Source organism: Pleurodeles waltl, chromosome 2_1 (genome assembly GCF_031143425.1).
Source record: "Pleurodeles waltl isolate 20211129_DDA chromosome 2_1, aPleWal1.hap1.20221129, whole genome shotgun sequence".
NCBI classification, from domain to species: domain Eukaryota; kingdom Metazoa; phylum Chordata; class Amphibia; order Caudata; family Salamandridae; genus Pleurodeles; species Pleurodeles waltl.
This window is the reverse complement of record NC_090438.1, coordinates 723,275,360-723,293,656: the sequence shown is the minus strand read 5'-3', so window position 1 is coordinate 723,293,656 and position 18,297 is coordinate 723,275,360.

The window sequence follows — 18,297 nt, the reverse complement described above, 5'->3', positions numbered from 1 at the left end:
AATGCCGTCGCCAGACTCATTCTGGACCTCTCTCGCTGAGAACACATCTCCCAACACCTGAGGAACCTCCACTGGCTACCCGTCGAGAAGTGAATCACCTTCAAGCTACTCACCCAAATGTATAAGGCCTCTCACAATGCAGGACGAGGTTACCTGAACCACTGCTTCTCCTTCCACACCCCCGCCAGATCGCTCTGCTCTGCCCAGATGGCCCTTTTCACCATTTCTCACATCCGCAAAACCACCGCTGGAGGGTGATCCTTCACCTACACTGCAGCAAAGAGCTGGAACAACCTCTGCTTGCACCTCAGACAAAGCCTGTTGCTCACCATCTTCAGGATGACCCTCAAGACGTGGCTCTTCAGATGAGGACCCTCCCCTCCCCCGCGCCTTGAGACCCTCATGGGTGAGTGGCCATGCTTTACAAAAACTTACTGATTTATTGATGTTGTAACATTTGTCTGTCTTCCTGGCATGAGATATGTGTACCCAGGAACAATAGTCTTCAGTGCTCTTGTGTAACCTGCAACAATTCTACTGCAAAACTGGTGACTGCAATGAGAGAAGATGAGCCAATCGTGAACACAGAAAATTAAGAAAGATACTTCTGGAACATGGAATAATTGTAATTGGATCTGACCTAAACCACCCCATTGACTGACCAATGGCATTTTAGTTAGTTGCTTTCTAGGGATTTACTATAACAAAACTTCAGTGAGGTAAGTGCAGATTTTTCTTTTCTCAGCTAGGGAGAGGATGTGGTCTTATTTCTTAGCTCTTTGCTTGATCAGTTCAGATGCATTAAGGCCAAACATTACTCAACTGTTCCCTATTATGTCATTGCCCAATTGAAGAAGACCACAAACTGCTCCACACATGAAGACATTGCCACTCGCTGATTCATTTAGGAGAGGTATAACCAAATGTGCATTTGTCTTTCTTTCAGATTTTTATGGTTTCTCTTTTTAGAAACTCCAACAGCTATTTTTGGTTAGCATCATAGTCATATGTTTTTCAAATTAATTTTTGTCTTTTTTTCTTTTTGAATGAAGTCCAAACATGCTTATTGAATTGGAGAAGTAGTTAAGAATGCCAATTTCTAAATTCAACTGTTTCATACAAATTGATTGTAAGCAATTCATCTGCAATAACTAAGGCCCATATTTATACTTTTTGACGCTAAACTGCGCTAACGCAGTTTAGCGTCAAAAAGTTTTGCGCCGGCTAACGCCATTCTGAAGCGCCATGCGGGCGCCGTATTTATTGAATGGCGTTAGCCGGCGCAAGCAGACCGGCGCTGCCTGGTGTGCGCGAGAAAAACCACGTACACCAGGCAGCGCCGGCGTAGGGGGAAAATGGCGCATGGGCGTCTTAAAATGGGGCAAGTCAGGTTACGTCGAAAAAATCGTCGTAACCCGACTTGCGCCATTTATTTTCGACGCCCATCCCCCATCAACATGACTCCTATCATTGTAAAGATAGGAGTCATGCCCCCTTGCCCAATGGCCATGCCCAGGGGACTTCTGTCCCCTGGGCATAGTGGCATGTAGGGGGGCACAAATCAGGCCCCCCTATGCCAAAAAAAATTATAAAAAAAAAAAAAAATAATACTTACATGAATGTCCCTGGGGTGGGTCCCTCCAGCCTTGGGTGTCCTCCTGGGGTGGCCAAGGGTGGCAGGGGGGGTCCCTGGGAGCAGGGGAGGGCACTCTGGGCTCATTTTGAGCCCACTTGTCCCTTAACGCCATGCCTGACCCAGGCGTTAAAAAGCGGCGCAAATGCGCTGTTTTTTGCCACGCCCACTCCCGGGCGTCTCTTTTGCCCGGGAGTATAAATACCACGTAAAGGCCAGGGAGTCATTTTTTAGACGGGAACGCCTCCCTTGCATATCATTAACGCAAGGAAGGGGTTCACGCAAAAAAATGACGCACATTCCGGGAACTTTGGCGCTATTCGCCTCTAACGCCATAGTATAAATATGGCGTTAGTTGGCGTTAGTTTAGCGTCGAATTTGCGTCGAAAAAAACGACGCAAATTCGGCGCAAACGGAGTATAAATACGGCCCTAAATGTATACTGTGTCTATCATTCATCTGTTATTGTTGTTATTCTGGGTGGTGGTTGTTGAATGTTTAATGATAATTAGTCTATCTAGGTTAAGATTCTTTCGAAGATTTGCTCAGCCTGTATTGTTTCTGTACTTCTATCATTTGGTCTTGCATTTGATTTATGTGATCTTAGCATTGTTAATCTAAAGGTCAATACATTTTTGAACTTTATTAAAGTGGTGTGGTGATTCTTGGCCATGTAGGTCATGATGTGCATAAATTACTGACTCTAAATTTTAATTTATGTTGATTGATTTGATATTGCTAATGCTGTCTGTTAGGACACTATCACACTCCTATCTGAGTCCAAAGATTCATTTCGACCTCCAAGGGTAATTGATGGTTTCCCTCTACATGTCACCTTATAAATACATTCTCAAAAGAAATATAAGGCTGGACAAGCCCACAATTTTGGCAGCAGAGGATGGTTACGTCTCAATACGAGGGTATTATCTGATGGTTTTGTCTCATTAGGAGGGAAATGTCCTGTTTTTATCAGTTATATACAATTTACAAGGAATTGGAGATTTGGTTTTACAGGTGGTTGATGAAATTTGGTTTTGCCAATGCTTATTTGGATGAAATTTGGTTTTGCCAATGCTTGTTTGAAGATGTTTCCAGTGTTCCTAGTGGAGTTTATGTCTGGATAGGGCTTGCGCTTGCAGTGCTTTATCAAATTGCCGGTGAATTGTGATGTTTGAGAGAAATAGGGATTTTGCGTACTTCAATGTAGTTTTGTTAGGGAGTGTGCCACCTCCAACGGGTGTATGTAGAGAAGTTGTCATACTTCAATTGAGAATGGCACTTTGTGCTAAAAAATTGCCCACATGGGTGTTGGTATCTGGACCCTGCGTGGTCTAGGAATTGTAGAAGTGTAGGAGATACTTGGTTTTGTTGTTGCAACTTTTCTGTTTAGTTAGTCAATTGGGCGTGGTTGACAAATAGTATTCCTAGAGTGTGTGTTTTCTTTGACAGATATTGGTGATTCCTGAGTGCACAGGGAGGATCTAGTATTGGCCAAGGGTGAAGTTTGATGATCGAATTTTATTTGCAAATCAGGGAAAGCAAAGATCGAATGAGTAGTTGTCAGAGCTCAAAGCCGCAATTGAAATATTCGTGAGCTTCCGAAGTGATTGTGATCCCTGCCTGTAGTAAGTAGATAAGTTGGTGTGCTGATTTTTCTTTAGTGCTTGCAATATTTTGCATTAGTTTTCGTGTGAATCGAGTTTTGGAAGGCGAGTCCGCAAGACTTTGTCAGCCACTGTGCGTGTGAGGGTGACGTCTCTAGGACCACGCTGGGATAGGCCAATTAGTGAAAGGGAGCCGCGAACGGATTGGTGAACAACCGTGAAGAGTTATTGGTTGAGAGAAGCAAGCGAAAAAGATTTTGGGATTTAATTACTTCTTGTTTGAATTTAAATAGTAGTATTAAACTTGATTAAAGATAAAATGAACATTTTCAAAGCATTGAAGAGTGCGCTTAAGGGAGATGCTTTTATTACAGTTAGAGTAGGAGAAATTGCCCCCCCCAGAAGGTACACCTGCATATATCGTAATTGTTGAGAAAGGCACCATAGCACATATTTGGGTAAAACATTGGTGCAAAATTACAGAGAAGGAAGACAGCTTAGCGTTTCCTGCCTATGGACCTTTCAATATGAGATTTTTTGAGAATTTGAGGAGAGTGCTGTATGAATTAAAACCTCCCCCAAGACCAGAACAATTTGAATCTTAAGCTATTTGGGAATTAGTGGCCAACCAACAAGAGAAATTCAAATTTGAAGGACCAATGAAAAAAGTTGAGAAGACATTATTAGAGGCAAGTTGGGATAATGAGCAGACATTTTGGAGAACTGAAACTTTACAAGGAATTAAAATGTTTCCTGCAATTACAGAAGAAAGAGAGAACAGTGTCAGACAAAAGGCAAAGTAAAAGAATAAGGATTTTTCTGAAGAAGATGAGTCGAAGTCAAACAAGGCTAGGAAATTGTCGACTTATGATGATGATTCAGATGATGATGAATTTATAATGCAGTTACTGAGAAGTCCTCCACCATGTGCAGCACAAGAGACAAGTCCAGGTACTACTACTGGTCCAAGTGCTCCAGTACTAGTTGTAGTAACCGAGAGTCAAGTACAGGTCACAACTAACATTCCTACTATCACAGTTACACAGACACCTATGAATCAGGTTTTGTGCCCTGCAGTCTTTCCTACAATTCCTGTTCTAAGTTCTTCACCGAGCATGACAGTACAAGTGGTGCCATTATCACAGATCTCACAGATTTACCAGAAAACAATAATGGTTCAGTTGGAGTCCACACCTAGTTCAATGGCTCCAGGGCAAGTTCAGACAATGCAGAGGTACACACCTGTAACAATACCACTGTTGAATTCTTCAATGCTGTGAGGTCACAGTTCTAGAGTAATTTACTCAGGAAATCAGAATGTTCAATCAAGTCCAGAAGCATTAACAGTACCTGTTACTATTGGTCCTGTTATACCATTGTTTGCCCAGAGAAGTACTGAGAGTACTGGACAGAATATTTTTAATTCAACTGCAGAAATGGAGAGCCCAATGAATCAGACTTTTGACAAGACGGGTCCACTGATTGACTTAAATCATTCTAGGATTTCACAGAATTTGGGAAAGTTGGATTTGAATTCAAATTAGTTTCTGATGACTCCTGAGACTCCATGTATTACTCTTCAGAGTGTTCCCAGTGTAAATGATAATGTTTCCTTACAAGGTTTGACAGCCCAGCAGTTAGCAGTCTGGTTAGAAAAAATAACTGAAGTAAAAAAAAATGCTGAATGAGGAAATTCTTTGAACCTGACAAGACTTAGATTAGAATTAAATGAAATGATTGAAGGAACACTTGAGTTAAGAGGAATTGACTCATGTAATGAAGATGAGTGATGCTTCATGTGTAAAAATGTTTCAAACAGAGAAGGACTGGTACACCAGAGATTATCAGAACTTGCAGAGAAACATGAAAGAGAAATTGAGAAATCAAAGCCATTAAAAATAAGTTATAGATTAGAATTTGATTAAAAAAATATTGAGAACATGAGTACAGCGAGACTGAAAATTCATATTATGGAATTAATTCAGAATATTTAAACATGGGGAGCATTAGATACATGGGAAGGCAGATGCGTATAGAAAAGAGATCAGAAGAAAAAGGAGTCTGCGAATTCAAATGCTGATGTGCTGCAGACTGATGATCCAGTAAAGATATTACCAATGAGAGAAATTCATGGAGGGAATTATGTACATGTCCCTTGGAGCAGGAGTGATATTTTGTCATTTACAAATGACTACCCGAGATTGAGAGAGAAACCTGTAGAATGGTACCAGCAGACAGATAGATGATTTGAATACCTTGTTATAAATAGTGGTTCCAGTTGATTTGTGGGTGGAATGCAAAAGGAGTGTTGACTGGCCAACAAGAGAGTCTCCACAAGATCCAGTTACAGGTGCACCATTTCCTGATGTATTGAAATGCTATTACAAAGTGATTGAATTTTTGAAAACAAGAATTTATCCTAAAAGTATTAATTGGCAGAGAATCGATAGGACAGCTCAGGAAGCAAAGGAGTCAATGCATGCATATTACGAGAGACTGTTGCAAGAATTTAAACATTACAGTGGTACAGAAACTATTGAGCCCCAAAACATGATTCATTTTGTGTTCAGATTTTTTGAAGGGTTGAGACCAGAAATTAGCCAGATGCTTTAGAGCCATTTGATTTACTGGCAAGCAAAACCATTTGATGAAGTATTACAGTTTGCTTTATATTGTAGTGACGAGATTGAAATGAAGTAGAAGAAATTGAAGGAAAAGGCAATGGTGATGCCGATTTAAGCAGCACAATCAGGAATGCAGGGAATTTTTCCTCAACAGTGAAACATGCAGGTGATTCAAAATCAGGGTCAGGCAAGAGGTAGAAGTCGTGGTGGAAATGTAAATGGAAACTGTGGCATCAATTTGAATACTATTGCTAATCCAGGTGATATGCAGACAATGAAAAGGATGGTACCTTGTCACGCTTGCGGGTTCATCGGGCATTGGAAACAGAAGTGTCCAATGATGGCACAGTAAGATGTTGTTACGCAGATAAATGAAAACAATCCTTTTCCAAATGTAAGAGGACCAAGAATAAGGGGTCATAATTTAAATGTCCAAAACATGAATATTAAAATGCAGATTACTCAGCAAAAACAAAGTCCCCAACTGATGCAACAGATACAGGTGCCACATTTTCAGGTGCCACAGTCACAGCAAATGCAGCCCCAAATGTGAATGATACCAAAGAAACAAATGCAGATACCTCAAGCTCCAATGCAGCAGCAGATGATGCTTCTGCAGCAGAACACAGGTCAAAAGTTATATCTACATAATCAGACAGTGCAACAATTCACACTGCACAGTGAGGATGGATCGAATGAGGAATTGATGAGTGAGAGTTCGGATGAAAATGAATGTGTGTTATCAGCTTCATTAGAAGTGGATCATAATGGTCCTTCTGTAAATGGAAAAGTAATGGTTCATCAAGTTGGAATCATTGGAAATGCCTTTCCAATCAGCATTAGTTTAGTACATTGATGATCTTTTGGTTGCTTCAAAGATGAAGGAAGCATGCAGTCAAGATACTATGGCCTTATTGAATCATTTGGGTGAGAATGGACATAAAGTATCCCCAGCAAAATTACAATACTATCCGAAAGAAGTGAAATATTTGGGATACCAAATAGAAAAAGGTGCAAGGAGAGTTTCTGCAGAAAGAGTTACAGCTATTTTGCAAATGAATCTTCCAGGTACACAAAGAGATGTCAGGATGTTTTTGGGAATGGTGAGTTACTGTCACCAATGGATTCCCAAGTTTTCTGTCATTTCAAAGCCATTGCAGAGACTGAACAACAAACATATAAATGACCCAGTGCCCTTTGATGAAGCTTGTATGAAAGCTTTTACTGAGCTGAGAGAGAGTTTGTGCAGATCACTAGCATTGGGAATGCCTGACTACATGAAATCATTTTTGTTGTTTTGTCATAAACATGATTTTTGTGCCCCGGTTCTTGTACAGGTACATGGTGGAGTAAATTGTCCTATAGCATTTTTTTCTGTTACTTTGGATCCAGTGGCAGCAGCTTTACCTGGCTGTTTGCAGTCTTTGGCAGCTGTTGGTTTGTCACTCACTCAATATGAGAGTGTTGTGATTGGACATCCTTTAACTGTCCTTGTCCCGCATTCTGTAGAGGTTTTGCTCACCCGAACAAAGACCCAATATGTGACAAATGCAAGGCTCATGACATATGGGCTGTTGATTTTAGATTCTCCAAATGTTACCTTGAAGAGCTGTACAGTGCTTAACCCAGCAACCTTGCTCCCAGTAGAAAATGTTGAAATTGAGAAACTAAAAGAAGTTGAACATGACTGTCTGGAGATTACTGAATTGTGCATGAAACCAAGACCTGATATTCAGGATACCCTGTTAGAGGAAAATGATAAAAAAAATTGTTGATGGTTCCTGTCTAAGAGAAAATGTGGGAACATTGAAATCTGGATATGCTGTATGCACAGATTTCTGGTATACTCAAAGTTTCATGGCTTCAAAGAGTACAAGTAGCTGAGTTGGTGGCTCTTACTGGAGCATGCTGTTTTTCTGTACAGCTTAAAGTTACAATTTTCACAGACTATCAATATGTATTTGGTGTAGTACACGACTTCGGGCAGTTTTGGTCACAGAGAGGTTTCATGACCTCTTTTGGCTCACCAATTAGAAACTGTGATAGAATCCATGATTTGTTGCAAGCCCTACAATTACCTGAAAAGATTGCTTAAATGCAGCGCACACCAGAAATCAAATGATTTTGTTTCAATGGGAAATGCTTATACGGATCAAGTCACAAGGTTTTGTGCATTGAACTGCATTTCTTTTAATGAAAAAAGGAAAGAACTAAGGCCCTCGTTATGACATTGGTGGAAAGTCCCGCTTACCGGCATGCCGACTGCCGCCAACATACCGCTGCCTCTGCGGTTTACCGCTTCCTATATTATGACACACACATAGCAATCCATCACTATATAGCCACACACACAAGTCTGCCAGCCAAAAGGTCAGTGATAAAATGGCAGTACCAAAACCCACACCGTTACGCCAACAGAACTACGCCCACAGCATTATGACCCACAAATCACTGTGGCGGACATACAACCGCGGTAAACCATTGGCGGTACATACCGCCATGCTCAAAATACACACACACATACCCAACAATACTACATTGGACAATTCAAACTACAAACACCTGACACACATGCACACACCACACCGACACCACTAGAAAACACACACACACATTACCCACAACCCTTTATGACTCAAACAAATTGACAACTGAGAGAGAGAGACACCAAGAGCACCCACAGAACCAGAGCAACAGAACACCATCACCCATACACCATCCACGCACCTTACAGCACACACCCCAACACATCATCCCCACACACCCTCACACACACCACACACACTACACCCATGGCATCACAAAGACACCCCAGGTTCTCTGAGGAGGAGCTAAAGGTCATGATGGAGGAAATCATCCACATCTATTCGGAGCACAGGTACAGCAGACATTGAATTGGGAGAATCTGCCTGCCATGTACAATGTCAAATATAAAACTGTCAATGCAAAGTGAAGTTACAGTGTCTTACTTGTGTGTCACTGGAAGTACTGACGTATATTAGCTGTTCTGTTGTCTTCATCCTCCTCCTCTGCCTCCTCATCTTCACTGTCCACAGGGTCCACTACTGCCGCACGCCACACGCCCATCTCCAGCAGAAAAGGCACCTGGCGTCTCAAGGCAAGGTTATGCAACATGCAGCATGCCACGATTATCTGGCAGACCTTCTTGGGTGAGCAGTACAGGGATCCACCTGTTAGATGGAGGCAACGAAACCTGGCCTTCAGGGAGCCGAATGTCCTCTCTATTATTCTTCTTGTTCGCCCATGTGCCTCATTGTAGCGTTCCTCTGCCCTTGTCCTGGGATTCCTCATAGGGGTCAGTAGCCATGAGAGGTTGGGGTAACCAGAGTCACCTGCAAATATCAAGGGACAATTGTTAGCCACACACTAACCCTTAGGGCCCACATCATACCCATATACCTACATCCACTGGGTGGGAACCAGGGCTCACCTATTAGCCACAACCGGTGCCTCTGAAGTTGAGCCATCACATATGGGATGCTGCTATTCCTCAGGATATAGGCATCAGGCACAGACCCAGGACACTTTGCATTGACATGGGAAATGTACTGGTCCCCCAGGCACATTATCTGCACATTCATCGAGTGAAAGCTTTTTCGATTTCTCAACAACTGTGGGGGGACAAATGCGATATGTGTACCATCAATAGCCCCAATAATGTTGGGGATATGTCCCATTGCATAGAAGTCAGCTTTCATTGTGGCCAAATCCTCCACCTGGGGGAAAACAATGTAGCTGCGCATGTGTTTAATCAGGTCAGACAACACTCTGGTCAGCGCTACTGAGAACATTGGCTGAGACATTACTGCTGCCAAGGCCACTTGGAAGGAACCAGTTTACAAGAAATGGAGCACAGGTAGGACTTGCACAAGAGGGGGATCCCAGTGGGCTGACGGATAGTAGGTATCAGGTTAGGCTCCAATTGGGCACACAGCTCTGTGATTGTGACCCTGTCAAGTCCATAGGTGAGGATAATGTGCCTGTCCTCCAGTGTTGCCAAGTCCACCAGAGGTCTGTACACTAGCATTGTGACTGGTAGTGCTTTGTCTAGTGTGTAGGGCTGCTCCCTGTGTGTGTGTGTGTGTCATGTACGGCAACAGTGATGTTGTTGCTGCCAATGACCAAGTGTATCCTTTGTCTCTTCCCCCCTTTTTGTTTTGTCACTCTGTCCTTATGTGCATTAGCATCATCTGGCGGAGGAGCAGAGGCACCGGCGACGGAGGGAGCTGTATCCCACAGGGCCCAGGAGGCCCAATCCACCGATGAGGGCACCAGCGGGACGGAGGGTGAGGGGAGCACCACGGCAGAGACAGGAGGGGACAGTTCGGACAGTGATACCTCCTCCGATGGAAGCTCCCTGGTGGTGGCGTACACCTCTGTGCCCACCCCAACTACAGGTTCAGCCACCACCCCTGTACCAGCACCGCCCTCCCAGCAGCCCCTCAGCGAGTTTCCCGTGCCCGCTCACCCAGGAGGGTGGGCATCTCTTTCGCCCTAGGCACCTCAGGCCCTGTCCCAGTTAGCCCTGCTGCCCTGAGTGAGGAGGCTATTGACCTCCTGCAATCCATCTTTGTTGGGCAGTCAACCATAGTGAATGCCATCCAGGGGCTGGCAGCCCATTTGCAACAAACAAATGCATTCCTAGAGGGCATTCACTCTGGCATGGCGGCTCAACAGAAATCAATCCAGCTCTGGCCTCCTCTGTGATGGCAGCCATTGTCCCTGTCTCTAGTCTCCCCCTCCAACTTCCTCTATCCTGTCCCATTCCCCTCAACCCCAACCTATCCCAAGCACACATTCAGACCAGCATGCACCCAAGACAACACACAGGAGTGGCTCAGGCAAACACAACCACCACACATCATCCAACAGGTACCCACAAAAAACACCAACCAGATGTAGACATACCAACATCCACTGCCTCCACTGTTTCCCCCTCCTCCTCCTCATCCACCATCCTCCCACTAGCATCTCCACTCACACCTGCAGGCACTACATACTCATCTACTACCTCCATCACCAGCACGCCTATCACCACATACCCCTCACTGGCAGTCACCACCCCCACATCCATGCACATCCATGCACACGTCCCCTGTGTCCTCTCCCACTGTGTTTGTGCCCCCTCCTCCCAAAGTACACAAACACGAGCACTCAGACATCCAACAGCCATCCACCTCACAACAGCATCCAGCCCATGCACCTGCACCCAAATACAACAGACAGACACCTCCTACAACCACTCCCTCTTCCTCCACTCCGAAACCTTTACCCACTTCCCGCCCCAGTGTCCATAAGAAGCATTTCCTCTCTGCCGTTGACCTCTTTCCTACCCCTCCCCTGTCCTTCACATCGGGCCAGGGTGTTCAGAACCCAGGCAAGCACCTCAGCCACTCAGTCCATGGCCACAGTAGTGTCAACAGCTACTGCAGGTGAGAGAGGCTCCAGGGAACCAGCCATCAGCACTGAAAGTGTGCCTGCACCAGCTGCCAAAGGGAAGGGCAAAGAGGCACCAACAGCTGCCAAGGGGAAGGGCAAGAAGGCACCACCAGCTGCCAAAGGGAAGGGCAAGGAGGCACCACCAGCTGCCAAGGGGAAGGGCAAGGAGGCACCACCAGCTGCCAAGGGGAAGGGCAAGGGGCCTGCACCTTCAGGCAGGAAGGACAGGAGGCCTGGTGCTGGGACTGATTCTGAGCCCCCACCACCAACCATGGTGGTTCAGCTGTTCAAGGCTGCAGGGGAAGGGCTGGACCCTCCCCCCACCACTGGCATCCCCGACACCAGCACCGCCACCAGGACCACCACCGGCACAATTGCCAGCAGCAACAGCCCCAGTGGGCAGCCATGTGAGGCTGCAGGGGAAGGGCTGGAGCCTCCCCCACCACTGCCTGCACCACCACCAGCACCACTGCCACCAGCGGGCAGTGTGTGGTCCTGCCTCCATGGGCTTTAGTGCGTCCTGGACCCTGCAAATCCTGAAGGTGAGAGACTGTAACCTTGCACTCCCCACGTGCTTCATCACAGGGCACAAGGCCCCCTCTAGAACCATTGGAAGAAGCCATCCACTCACCCCCTCCTTGCCAGGATGAAGCACATTGGGCACAAGGCCCCCTCCAGAACCAGTGGAAGAAGCCATCCACTCACCCCATCCTTGCAAGGATGAAGCACACTGGGAACAGAGCCCCCTCCAGAACCAGTGGGCAAACCACCCACTAGAGAGTCTGTGGATTTGCACTCAGATTTGCACTCACCAGGACCAAGCAGTGGGCAAACCACCCACTTGAGAGACTGTGGCCTTGCAATCTGCAGGACCAAGTAGTGGGCAAACCACCCACTTGAGAGACTGTGGTCTTGCACTCCCCAGGACCAAGCAGAGGGCAAACCACCCACTTGAGAGACTGTGGCGTTGTACTGCCCAGGATTAAGCAGTGGGCAAACCACCCACTAGAGAGACTGTGGCCTTGCACTCTGCAGGACCAAGTAGTGGGCAAACCACCCACTTGAGAGACTGTGGCCTTGCACTCCCCAGGACCAAGGAGAGGGCAAACCACCCACTAGGGAGACTGTGGCCTTGCACTCCCCAGGACCAAGCAGTGGGCAAACCACCCACTAGAGAGACTGTGGCCCTGCACTCCCAAGGACCAAGCAGTGGGCAAACCACCCACTAGAGAGACTGTGGCCTTGCACTCCCCAGGACAGAGTGATGGGCATGTAGCCCCCTCCAGGACCAGTGGTGTTGTACCATCTTCCAGCTGAGGTGCCCCCCCTTCCCTGTCTCCCTGAGGTGCCTGTGTATTTTTGACCTGATGCCCCTGCAGTGTTCTCTCCGTGTTGTTGAAGGAGTCAAGTGGGGCCTTGGCCTCTGTGATGTGGCCCTGTGGCCCACGGACATTGAGGACTGGGCAGTGTCCCTCCATTTGTAGATATGTATACACTGTTTTGATTTTGAAGCACTTATTTCTACTATTTTATCTTATTATACTTACTTTTTTCAAATCATTTTGTCCTTGCATTATTCCTGATTGGTACGGGGTAGATATGTGATGTTATTGCATCTGTTAGTGTGTATGGTTTTGGGGGTATTGTGTGTGTGTGTCACTCTCTTTTTCCTCCCCCCTCCCTTGTGTGCTAGGCGGCAGTACTCACTGTGTTCGTCTTCGCCGGCGTTGCTGTTGGTAATGCATAAAGGGGTATATAAGCATGGGGAAGATGTGCAACACGGGCTCCATGGCATCGTGGTTCTTCCTTAAGTCTCCAGAGGTGAGTCCTTTGCCTTCTGCTTACTGTTTCCGCCGTGCTTTTGATGTTGTTGGTACCGCCCCGGAAAAGGTGGAGGATAGGCCTGTTGTAATACTGTGGATGGTACATTGTCTTCCGCCTGGCTGTTGGCGGTTACCGCCGTGGTGCTTATTGCTACCGCCATGGCGGTCGGTGTTTTAAAGTGGCTGTCTCTGTGGGCGCAAACGTGAACATCCATCCAGACACGTGGCTGGAGCAGATGCCAAGACCAAACCCACTGCAAGGAAGTGAACCTCTCCTGATGTGTCTCCCTTGTGTGCCACTGGTACACTCTATTGACTGTTCTGAGTCATTACTCTATTTTCCCATGGACACTGGACCTGTGCAACCAACAGCTGAAGCAGCTACTCTGATGAATCCACCTACCATGACCTTACTCATCACCTTCTTGTTTATCTATGTACCTTTATTTTGACTATCATTATGATTATATACACAACAAGTCACCATTGAACACAGATACCGTATATGTGTCTTTAATACAACATCAACAATTGTCAAGCTTGCAACTGTGGTCTCGGCATGTCCTATGCATTGAACAGCCAGTGCAATGGACATCAGAGGGAGGCACCCTCAGCAGGAGACACAATACTACAGAAATGTCACAGGCCAGATGTAAGTGAGTGTGAAATCCAGAGTAACACGATGGCATAGTCAGTATTCCAATCTGCAAATAGAGCATGACAGAGAGTATCATCAGGATGGAAGGCATGGTGGCGTACCAAGTACTTAAACCATACACTAAAATAGGCCCCATAACTGTTGGATTGTCACTCATCTTTGTCAGTATACAGTGACCTGCATCTTGGACAGCAACGTCAGTCTACAATCACAGCTATGTCCCAAATTTATCCCTAGGTACTCCACCCATTGTGAAGCCACAGGACATGATGCTGACAGTACACATGGGCCAGTTACTACAATTGACACATAATACATCATTGCACATCCCCCCACCCCCAGTGGTACAAGGAAGGGATGAAGTAGTCACAATCCCACTTGTATGAAGAAAGTACTAACAAGGTACAACACACTGTACCTACATGCAAATTAACAGCTACCTGGCTGGTTCTACTCTCATGTCTGACAGCAAATACCAGTGTCTATTGACAATGAATACCTCAAGCATAGGTTACAGAGCCAAAAAGCACATGGCTACATTGGTGAATGGAAGGAAAAGAGGATAGGAGAAAGCAAGAAACAAACCTCAATACTGATTGGATCATTATAGAAGTGTATGTCAGGATCTGATACATAAAATAGCTGAACATATTGTACTGTACACTATGCTATCAGTCTGCATCCACAACTCACACATAGGCATTGGAGCATATGTCACCACCACTGATGAAGTTAGAAGGGAGGAGTGAAGGCAGACATCTACTTCAAGTTATGCTCATTTAACACATTATATGCTCAACTTCACAAACCTGTATGTCAGTTGAAGTACTGATTGATGAGATCTTCCCTAGAGTTACTGTCTCCTTCTTCCTCAGCCTCTTCATCACTTGCCATGTCTCCATCTCCAACCACTGGTCCAGCTGCCTCCACAACATCCGTTATCAATAATATCAGATGTCTCAGGGCTAGATTGTGGAGCATGCAGCAAGGCATACCTTTTGGGGTGAGTAGAAGAGGGCTCCTGCAGATAGGTCCAGGCACTGGAATCTTGCCTTCAGGAGTCCAAATGTTTGCTCGATTATAAGCCTTGCCCTCCCGTGGGCCTCATTGTAACAGAGTTCCCCTGGTGTGGTTGAGTACCTCTTAGACCTTGCATCATTGGTGTGGTCTCCCCAGTCTTTTTTGCCTCTGCTTCCCATGTTTTGACTGTGTGCTGTTTTTGCTATCTATTTATGATACTCTGGACACTTTACCACTGCTGACAAGTGCTAAATTGCAATTGTTCCCTGTGTAAATTGTATGTATGTGGTTCGCTCTTACATGATTGGCATATTTGATTTACTAGTAAGCCCCTAGTAAAGTGTACTAGAGGTGCCCAGGGCCTATAATTAAATATTACTAGTGGGCCTGCAGCACTGACGGTGCCACACATAAGAGTAGCACTATAAACATGGCTCAGACCTGCCACTCTAGTGTCTGTGTGTACAGTTTTAACCTGCCAATGCGACCTGACATTTTTACCCACTTGCCAGGCCCGAACGTTCCCTTTTTATACATGTAAGGCACCCCTAAGTTAGGCCCTAGGTAGCCCCATGGGCAGGGTGCAGCGTATGTTGAAAGTGGGACATGTACTGATGTGTTTACGTCTTAACAGTGAAATACTGCCAAATGTGGTTTTCACTGCTGCAAAGCCTATCGCTCTCAAAGGTTAACATGGGGGCTGCCTTTAAATAACTTTTTAGTGGTGTTTCGCTTTGAGAGCAGGTGGCAATGTGGAGTTTGGTGTCCCTGAACTTAAAAATACATCTTTTGGTAAAGTTGGTTTTTAAATTGTCTGTTTGAAAATGCCACTTTAAGAAAGTGGACATTTTCTTGCCTAAACCATTCTGTGACTCAGCCTGCTTGTGTATTCCCAGTTTGGGTTAGACTGACAGATAGGCTGTTTGTGAATCTCCACTAGACAATGACACAAAGGACGCTGGGGTGTAGCCTGCATATCCTTATGGGCCATCTGGGCTGGAGTGGAGGGAGGAGTGGTCACTTACACCTGAATGGGCTGTGCCTGTCCTCTCACAATGCAGTCTCCAACCTCCTGGTGTGAGTCTGGAGCCAGGCCTGGGCAAGGCAGGATCTTGTGAACAACAGAGACGTTCCTTTGAAGTTTGCCTACTTCAAAGGCAGAAAGGGGTATAAGTAGTGGACCCAAACCCCCAGATTTTTAGATTACTTCTGGAACTAAGAGGAACCTCTGCCAAGGAGAAGAGCTGAAGAGCTGGAGGAGGAGTAATGCCCCTTTGCCTGGGACTGTGCTTTGCTGGGTTGTGTCAGAGTCACCAGATCCTCGGGGTCTGCGCACGTTCCCAACACGTCCACCACTGAACAGCTCCAAGACTCTGATAGATAAATCACAGAGGCTAAGAGAGTTCAAGAGGGGAAGAGGGGATTAGGAAGGGAACAGCTGGGAAGGAGACCTGTAGTGAGAAAAAGGTTAAAACACACAATATGAAAATTTCATCTCATGAAATCAATACTAGACTATGACTCTAAGCCTAGTCATTCTGAAAACATGAACAACCTAAGAATTAGGCTTAAAATGACTAAGTTTCGAGATGGCCGGATACCTGTAAGGGAATCAAGATGGATTAAATGAAACTTTCAAATTCAAGTACTTTCCTTTACATGAGAATCAGGAAAAACATTCTGAATAAGTTCTAAACCAGTCATATGAATCCTTTTTTGAGGATGCATACTAGGACCATGCAATATTGCTTCTTGAAACTCTGGTCTTCTGTGTTCTCTTGAAATGTTTCAACACGAATTGCGCACATTGAAGATTTTCATATCTATAGTAAACACCATAAAAGGATTGTGCACCATGAATAACACAATATGGATTCAGGAAACAAATCACACAACTTGTCAACTCGAATATTACCTAATAAATGTCTTAGAATAAATGGCATACAATGAACAACATGAAATAAGCTCGAAGAGAGAATCGTGCGTCTTGCCAATTCGAGTGCCACCATGTAAAATGTCAAGAAATGGTAGCACGCAATGAATATCAAGGTTAAATCACCATTAAACGAATCGTGCATCTTGCCGATTCGTAAGCCACGATGTAAATGCCAAAAAATAACAGCGTGCAATGAATAACAAGATTAAAGCACCATGAAACGAATTGCGCGTCTTTCGCCGATTCTTAAGCCACTATGTAAATGTCAAGAAATGGTAGCGCACAATGAATAAGAAAGTCAAATCATCATGAAACGAATCGCGTGTCTTTTACCGATTCTTAAGCCACCATGTAAATGTCAAGAAATGGTAGCGCGCAATGAATAACAAAGTCAAATCATCATGAAACGAATCGCGCGTCTTGCCGATTCGCAAGCCACCATACAAATGTCAAGAAATGGTAGCGCGCAATGAATAACAAGATCAAATTAGCATGAAATGAATCGAGCGTCTTGCCGATTCGCAAGCCACCATGCAAATGTCAAGAAATGGTAGCGCGCAAAGTAATCTGTTAATCATTAAAGAATTAGGTCAAGAATATGAAAGTTCTCGATAACGGCGTCGGGAGGTCAGCCCAACCACTGTCTTACCGCCCAGAACAAGGATCACCAATGAAGAATGAAGGGCAGAGGCCTGGAAGATCAAATAGGCCACCGGGACAGGAGCTCAGGAAGTAGCTGCTGCTCTGCACCGGGACCTCTGAATAGTGAGCACTTGGAGCTGGGCTGGCTCCCTTTTATAGAGTCTTGGCCCAGCCCACAACCACAACCAGGTATGCTGCAGGGAAAGTCTCTGGAAGGCCCTGGAAAGGGACCACACCCTAACACACTCTGAAAGCCTGCAGCAATACATTGCAAATGAACAGTATTTGTAAACACATTAAAAATAAGTCTTCAGGATTAAACTCTGCAATGCAGAAGGTTAAACAACAACATATCAGCACAATGCATAAATTACGTTGTTTTGAGAGTGCTGGGTTTTTGCATTTTAGTCGCCAATAGAGCGCGCACTGCCCTGGTGTTGACAGGTTGGCCTGCAGTTGCTGCTTCTGCCTGAAAGAGGACAAAGACTGGACCTTGTGTTATATACTCATGAAGAATCTCCAAGGGCTTGGACTGAGCTTGCCTCCTGTTTTGAAGTCTCAGGGACATCAAATACTTTCTCTGCCAGCAGCTGGACTCTCTACTGAGACTCCTGCCCTGCCAGGTTGTGCCCTATCCAGTCCCTGGGCCCTTGAAAGGTGAAGCTGGTAGAGAAAGGCTGAATAGAGTGAGGGTCTCTGCTTGGACAGAGTGCAAACTGACTGCTAACCACAGACCCCATTTCTAACATTACCTCACTGGTGTCAACAGCCAAGGACGATTTGAATAGCCTGAGTCATGTGTGTACACAAAGGGACAACAACTCCAATGTTTTATGTGGGATTGGGTAGATTGTGGTGACAGGAGTCATAACTCACAGACACACACAATACTAACTT